The sequence below is a fragment of the Babylonia areolata genome, chromosome 12 (assembly GCF_041734735.1).
Source record: "Babylonia areolata isolate BAREFJ2019XMU chromosome 12, ASM4173473v1, whole genome shotgun sequence".
Classification (NCBI taxonomy): domain Eukaryota; kingdom Metazoa; phylum Mollusca; class Gastropoda; order Neogastropoda; family Buccinidae; genus Babylonia; species Babylonia areolata.
This window is the reverse complement of record NC_134887.1, coordinates 14,407,667-14,416,181: the sequence shown is the minus strand read 5'-3', so window position 1 is coordinate 14,416,181 and position 8,515 is coordinate 14,407,667. Positions and strand designations below refer to the sequence as shown.

The 8,515-nt window shown below is 40.4% G+C and overlaps 1 long non-coding RNA gene across 1 annotated transcript; it reads right to left on the bottom strand.

The window, feature by feature from the left end:
• Positions 1–3,262: 3,262 nt before the first annotated feature.
• On the bottom strand, positions 3,263–7,214 carry LOC143288076 (uncharacterized). Its single transcript, XR_013056030.1, has 3 exons — positions 7,109–7,214; positions 4,958–5,335; positions 3,263–4,412 (listed from the first exon to the last, which is right to left on the bottom strand). It is a non-coding gene; the product is annotated as an uncharacterized LOC143288076 (long non-coding RNA).
• Between the last annotated feature and the right edge of the window lie 1,301 nt (positions 7,215–8,515).

Genomic DNA, 8,515 nt, shown 5'->3' with positions numbered 1-8,515 from the left:
GGGTCAGAACATCAGATCAAAGTGCCAAGTTTAGAGAATACAAAAAAATATAAATATAACAGTAAATGCAGTTTGCATATAATTAGGCTTCATTTTTTTTGTGTGTGTGTGCCCATCCCAGAGGTGCAATATTGTTTTAAACAAGATGACTGGAAAGAACTGAATTTTTCCTATTTTTATGTCTAATTTGGTGTCAACTGACAAAGTATAAATTGCAGAGAAAATGTCAATGTTAAAGTTTACCACGGACACACAGACACACACACAGACACACAGACACACACACAGACACACACACACACACACACACACACACACACACACACACACACACACACACACACACACACACACACACAACCGAACACCGGGTTAAAACATACTCACTTTGTTTACACAACTGAGTCAAAAATAAGTAACTCGGGCATCACACATAATAAAGTGTTTGTGCAGTTGTGGTCTATCACTTGTTTGGGTGATCCGGGCTGTAGTATTTGTTAACTGCTGCATGGCTCGGTTTAAACAGAAAATAATTGATCATAGAAGGCAACATTAGGATCGTCATATTTAGACTGGTGGAAGGTTTTCATTCGTGAAACTGCTAAACACGAATTATCTAGTGAAAGTGGAATCATATTTAGCTATGAATATGAATAGATATATCAGATCTGCTTTAACAGAATTAAGATTTGGTGTTTCAGTACATTGTCAGATATGAAGTCCACACAGAAAAAAAGATTTGTTGTGTCGTTTGTGTAGATCTGCCACCAAAGTGTGTGTGTGTGTCAGTGGGGGGCGGGGGTGGGGGTGGCATTTTTTATGAGTATTTGAGATCACGGAGTGTCTTACACCTGGAATGTACCTGATGTATTTTGCTAAAAAAAATTACTAGAATGAATTCTATTAGTGTACTGAAGTCACGTGAAAGGCTAAAAGACCACACAACCAAAATACAGTGCACTCACTGTCTATGGTGCCAGAAATAATGATATCCACACAAAACGGCGCATCCGATTCAGACATTCTATTTTGTGTGGAACTTGATGAAACACCTGTTGTGCACGTAACTCTTGCAGTTGCTGACCCGTACTTTGTTTTCATATTACAGCAACCACAATTCAGCTGGGTGGGCCAGGGTCTGACAAAGTAGGTCTGTCATAGTGAACGTGTTCCAGAATCTGATTTTCAGACAAAGGCGGTTGGACGTCCCAGTGACGGTTGATAGGGACCCCCTGGAAAGAATGCTCTTCCAGTTCTATGATGGATCATTGATGTATCATGAAGTTGTTGAAAATTACAGTAAAAAGTCGTTTCAGAGAAATAACCATTTATAAAGTACTCGTTATTTAATATATTTGGACTCTGTGAATCAGTATTATGCATTGAAAGCTGAATCTAACTGAATAAAAATGAAAGGTAGAAGATTCGCTTTGAAATGTTATTGTGAAGACAACAAAACCGTTACCCACTCGCTACCACGATCCCACAAATTGGGGTCGCACTTTAAGCCTACACCACAAACTGATAAACAATGTATTGATAAATCTGAAATACTCTAATTTAAATGACATTTTAAGCTTTGAGTTTGCTTGATGAAAAGTGTCTCAATGGGTCTAGATTAGATGCTGTGCACTTACATTTCTGACGACGCTTTGGCTACGTCATGTCATGCTGTGGTGATGCAAATGGCGACTCCCAAACGATGCGCTGAAAGAATGTCACCCCAAAGTTTGTCTTTTTAGTACTCTGCTAGGCTCCCTTAACCTATCCATGTGGTCATACATTGCAAAACTAACAGTGCAGCAGTGCAAGTGGTACATAATTGACTGATCCCATATATGGGATCATTTAGTATGCAGGTTTTAAAACGCATTGAAAACTTCTAAATTCTGCGACCAGGTGTCGGTTGATTGAGTGCTGTATCCTCGTTGCTGCTTGTGGTGTGGTCCCAGGTCCAGGTGTTGTTCTGACCCCATGTCATCATCAAGTTGTTGACAGGGGATAGGGGGAGGGGGAGGGTTAAGGAAAAGGAGGATGTATATGCTCTTTCTTGCACTTTGTGCTCTAGTAGAATTTGGGCTATTCAAAGCATTACCAACAGTAAATATTGTTGATGATGATGATGAACCAGTGACGATAACGACGACGATGATGATTATGACAATGATTATGATGATGATATGGAGGAACATAAGGGTTATGATATATTTTATTGTTACAAGTATTATCCTGTTTATTATTATTATTGTTGTTGTTGTTGTCGTCGTCGTCATTGTTGTTGTTTCTGCAGTCCTGACTAGAGTTATATAACTTGCAGAAACCAAATGTTCAGTAATTTGGCATCAGCGATTCATGAAACGATTCGATTCTTTGACTCGTTCAGCAATAATCTTTTGCAGAATTCTTTCTCTCTCTTTTCTACGTTTTTCTTGTATAACAGTGAATGTATATAGGAAAGGGTTTACAGCTGAGTTAAACGGTAGTACAAAAATAGTCAATGCTATGTTGATCTCTCCAGGAACAGGCACATCCAGCTTTGCCAGGAGTCCACAGACACCAATGGGAAACCAGCACAAAAAGTCTGACATGGCAATGATCAGAAGGCGACGAGCAATGATGACATCTTTAGATCGGCTTTTGTCTCTGATAACACTGTTGTCCTTGTTCTTTGATCCATGACCTGGTATAGTATTGGCTCTGACTGACCAGTATATAAGAGCCTGGCCTGTAGCAATGCATATGAATATGATCATGTTCAATACGATCATAATGCAAAAGGAATAAAAGCTACCAGGAAAGTATCTTCTAGTGATAGGCAGAGGCATGCACATGCCTGTCTGGTGGTAAAATTCCCAGTGGGACGTCGCAGGGAGCAAAGGGATTGAGGCCAGGATCATCCCTAGTCCCCAGCTGATAGCGCAGGCCACGTGAGCTGAGGTGGTTCCAAAACGAAGGTGACTGAAAGGAAAGCGCATGACCAGAAAGCGATCCAGGGTGATTAGGCAAATGAGAAACGATGATACTTCACAAGACAAAAGGGAAAGGAATCCAGAAATTTTACATGTTGTGCTTTCTTTCCAGTAGGATTCATTCCACAGATAGGTACCATAGTATACACGGTCAGCCACAGCAATTATCATCAAGTAAACACCCATGAAAAAGTCAGAGACAGACAAATGTATAACAAACACTGCATAACCAACTTTGGATTTAGATAAGGACAAGCTACGATACACAATGCTGCAAAGATTTCCAAACAAAGCAGTCATGATAAAGATGGCAACAGCAACTCGGTAAGAGCCAGATTTCAGTAGATTGTCACAAGAGGAGAGTTCGTCTTCTGGAGCATTGCATATTCCATCAAAACTGTCAGGTAGTGCATCAGGACAACAAAACTTGAAGTTGTCAGCAAACAACTGCTGCAGCTTATCCATTCCTTTCAAAAAGTCACGGCCTATATCGGGTACAGGGCAACCTTGCAAATCCAAAATCTTTAGGTTACTGAACAGTCCTCTACCTTGAAGAGACTTTAATCCACTGTGGGAAAAGTTTATAATTTCAACCTGAGGCATGATGTCTGAGAATGTATGTAAGATATAACTGGTGTCTGAAGCTAGTGAAAGATTCAACAAAACCAGGGATTCTAGACGTACACTGTGAGCGGAAATCCCAGAAATCAATGTGTTACCAGAAAGATGCAGTTCCTTGAGGTTGAATAACTGTGAAAAGTTATCAAATTCTATATATTGTATTAGGTTATCACTAATATCTAATACGTGAAGATTAGGGAGACTCACATTATTCAAATATCTCCAGCCACACGCTCCAGCACCAAGATGAATTAGCATCGTCTGACCTGTGATGGCATCCAAGGTCAGTCCACTCCCCCTGCCTTCCAGATAACGTATCTTTGGCACAGTGTCAGGCTGGAAGACGAACAGTTCAGTGAACGACGCTCCATAACAGACACACTGATCAGGACAGGAGTCAGTCAGTCCACACATCAGTTCATCGTCATGCTGTGGACAGTGAGGCCAACCGTCACACAGGTGGTCTACGTGCAGACATATTTGTCGATCCTTTCCTCGACATCGGTACAACCCTTCACATGTGAATTCGTCACACCAAGCTTCATCATCATGTGCTGGACAGTCAATCATGCCATTACACCTGGTGTATACAGGCAGACAGTAGCCATTTCCAGGGCACTGGTAGTGAGTACCTGGGCACTGGCTTGTGTTTCCAGGAAGAGAGACTAAAGAGAAACTTCCAGGTTTGTCAAAGTTGATGAGTGCTGGTGGGTATAAATCAAAGGTGTCAGGTTTGACCATTTTATTAGCAAGACAGAATATTTCATCCTCTTCTCTCATGCAGTTGGATAAATTGTCACACACTTGCGTGGAATGTATACACTGAAAAAAAGCAATTACATGCAATTTTTTTTTTTTTTTTACAGAATAAACAAGTAAAGTCATAAGCTTAGTGGGTTGTTTTTTTCTTTTCTTCTCGTGGGCTGCGACATCTGCGCATTCACTTGTTTGTTTGAGTGGGCTTTTATGTGTCTGACCATTTTAACCCCGCCATTTAGGCAGTCATACTATGTATTCGGGAAGGAGGGGGGCTGCATGCCACTTATTTTTTTGTTTCCATAACCCCTGAACACTGACATGCATTTCGGGATCTTTAACGTGTGTATTTGATGTTCTGCATGCGTATGCACATGACGGGGATTCAGTCACAAGCAGGTCTGCACATCTGTTGACCTGGTAAATCGCGGGAAAATCCCCAACCTTTACCCACCAGGCACTGTGACCGGGATTCGAAACTGTGACCCTCAGATTGAAAGTCAAACTCTTTAACGCCTTGGACGTTACGCCCGTCATAAGGTGAGCGGTAAGATAAGAAATGGAAAGAATAAGAGAAAGACAGACATGAAGATAGACAGACAGACAAAGACCTGTCCATGGCCACAGTTATAGTTGTTCTCTGCACAAATCGGGAACTGGCAAAACGATTCATCACTGTTATCAGAACAGTCCTGACGCCAGTTACACACCAGACTGTACGACACGTATTCACCAGTCATCATACATCTGAAGTAAGGAGTGACGTGGGCTGCATCAGCTTTGCACATCACAGTTTGTGACCTTTCACTGCTCTCCACTTTCTCCGCGCACAGACTGTCAACGTCACAGGCCAGCTGGACATGTGTCACGTGCTGCGACGGGCAGGTCACGATTGGCACGGGTGACTCTGTGACATTCACTTTGGTGTCAAATATGATTCTTTCACTGGGCTTGGTATCGTGTACTCGGCACAGGAGCGCACTTTTCGGCTATCACACACACACACACACACACACACACACACACACAGAGTGGGTTAGATGTCAAATTTTAGCAAAGTGGGTTTCCCTTTTTCTTATTACTGAAAAAACAATTAAGTACATGTTTCAGACATCAGGTGTGATTGTAGGTCTGTGTAAAATAGTTAGCATGATACATGGTGAGTTGCATAGATACAATTTAGAAGTTAAAACCGAAAAGTTCATTCATATGTTTAAGATGAAACCAGTGTTTCTTTCATTATTTTTGCAACTTAATTTGAACGTTTGATGCTGGCGTACAGAAGAACATGCTGTTCTGTATGCGTTCATCAATATCAGCACACTCAATCGTGATAAAGACTTTGGTATGTGAACACATGATCAAGAATATCAGCACATAAATAATTTTTATGTCAATGTGATTGAACTAATACCAAGTCAATTATTGACCATACTCAGTTCTTGTGAGGACGAAGTCTAACCATATAAAAAGTGATGCTACATTTTTTGGCTTAGTTTAGTTTCAGTTTCAGTAGCTCAAGGAGGCATCACTGCGTTCGGACAAATCCATATATTCTACACCACATCTGCCAAGCAGATGCCTGACCAGCAGCGTAACCCAACGCGCTTAGTCAGGCCTTGAGAAAAAAAAGGGGGGGGGGTTAAATAGATAATAGATAAATAGAATGGAAAAAAAATATTTACTACTAATAATAATTATATGCATAAGGCGCAAAAACTTGATGACGTCAACTATAAGCGTAAATAAATAAATAAATAGATAATAGTTTAAAGATTTAGTTGTAGTAATGGTCGGACAGAAAATAGCTTACAATACAGATGTTCTGACCCCAGCGAACGAAAACAAAAATCAAATCTGAATGGCTAAATAGTTTTTCACATCTGTGGGACTGGTGGCACTTCTCCAGAAAATGACAGCACTGAACGAAACCCCTACCTGGAGGTCTTTGTCCCACACTTTCTCGCATATTGCAAGAAAGCATTTGGAGTCCCCACTATTTTTGTTTGAAATACTTTCTTCTTCTTCTTCTTCTTCTTCGTCTTCTTCTTCTTCTTCATCATCTTCTTCTTCTTTTTATTATTATTCTTTTTTTATTATTAGGGTTGGTTCAGATGAAAATGATAGTGAAAAAAAGACGAGCAAACTAATGGGACGACCACAACGACGATCATGATAACGATGACAACGATAGCGAAGACGTCGACGATGATTACATTGAAATGGACACTTGCAATGGTGTATTTGTTGCCTGTCACATTAGAAAGATGATTAGAATGTACCAACCTCAAATTCAACCTCGGAATTGCAACTAACAAGAAAAATGTGACAAAGTGTCTAACACAGAGACCTTGGTCTGATCCTTCCAGACAAATATTGGGGGAAAAAATATCGGGAAAAAAAACAAGAAAACAAAACAAAATGAACGCGTTCTGCATAAGAATGACGAAAATGTCTTCAAAATGTTCTTTGGTAGCGTAAAAATGGGACCAAATTAAGATGTTGTGTTGTGATACAACTTTTCTGTTATATTTGTTTGGAAACTCTTCTTTTTCACAATTGTTCATTGATTTATAAAATACAGCACAAAAACACAACACAACACGCGCGCGCGCACACACACACACACACACACACACACACACACATACACACACACCCGCACGCACTTAAATCAACAGTCCTCTCAACGGAGACCTCCAACATTCCTTTCATTCCTCGCATGATTTTGACTTTAAAAGATAATGATAATAAGTTGTAACCTCTGCTCGGTTTTCAGCAAGTATCTTCATTGTAACTTGATGGTCGGTAGTAAAGAATGAATGATGTAAGTTGTAAGCCACAGGACCACCACCCCACTGCAAAGTGTTGATGTACCTGTAAAGAAAAAAAGGACATGTTATCAACCACGATATTGGCTAAATAATAACAGTAGCAACGGTAATTAACAATGTGCTACAATGACAATCATGAACTTGATCACCTTCGCTGTTGACATCGTTATTACCATCGTCATCGTTGTCGTCACCTCAACCACTACTAACATCACCACATCCACCATCCATACCATCACCACTACCACCACCACAGTCAACACCATCATTATCATCATCATGAACGTCATTGTCCTCCCCCTTCTCGTCATAATCAATGTCGTCATTACCATTATCATAATTTTATGGCACACCTTAAAACAGTGTACAAGTAATGAGGAATCAGCTGGAGTTCTATGGTGGATACTCAGAAATCTGGGCACACAAACTACTGAGGTAAAATATAAACAAGATAGAATATATATTTTTAGATTTGCAATGATAAACTATTGAATGTAAAAGGAAAACTTGCGTCTGCTACTACTACTACTACTACTACTACTACTACTACTACTACTACTACTACACACACACACACACACACACATACACACACACACACACATATAGATATATATATATATATACATATAAACGTAATGACTCAATCACAATTATAGATCTCTCTCTCTCTCACTATATATCTCTATATATATAGATAGATAGATATAAATTAAATAGATATATGTATGACTGTGTCATCACCCTGTTTTGATGTTTATTTGCTATACATTTTGTCCGTGTAAAGTTTTCCCCTATAGATTGTTTGTGTCTTATCGTAGTTGATTTTTCACGCCATGATTTTACATACGAGGGCATATATGGCGTTCTGTAATTATGACCTACATTCTGAGCTTGAAAAAAGAGAGGTTTGATCGACGGCCTCTGATAGTCATCCCTTCACCAGCAGGTGCCCTGTGCAGTCCGGACTACAGGGAGACAGACAGCGGCCGGAAAACACAACCAGAAAGCAAATAAGGCGTGGGAAGCCCATTCCAGATGTATCAATGAAGAACGTGAACGCCTTCAATTTGACGCACTGTGTGTGTGTGTGTGTGTGTGTGTGTGTGTGTGTGTGTGTGTGTGTGTGTGTGTGTGTGTGTACATATATATATATGATAGTCAGTCGTGTCCGACTATGACCATCAGAACAGCAGAGGAGGCAACTGCTGTTCTGACTATTTGGGCTAGAATTTGATTATAGTGGAGGGTGTCTTGCCCAAGTCACATCCCCACTCTCTCGGCCAAGAGGGTTTTAGGACAGTCGGCGTTGGGATGGTTCCCAAAGGCTAACTA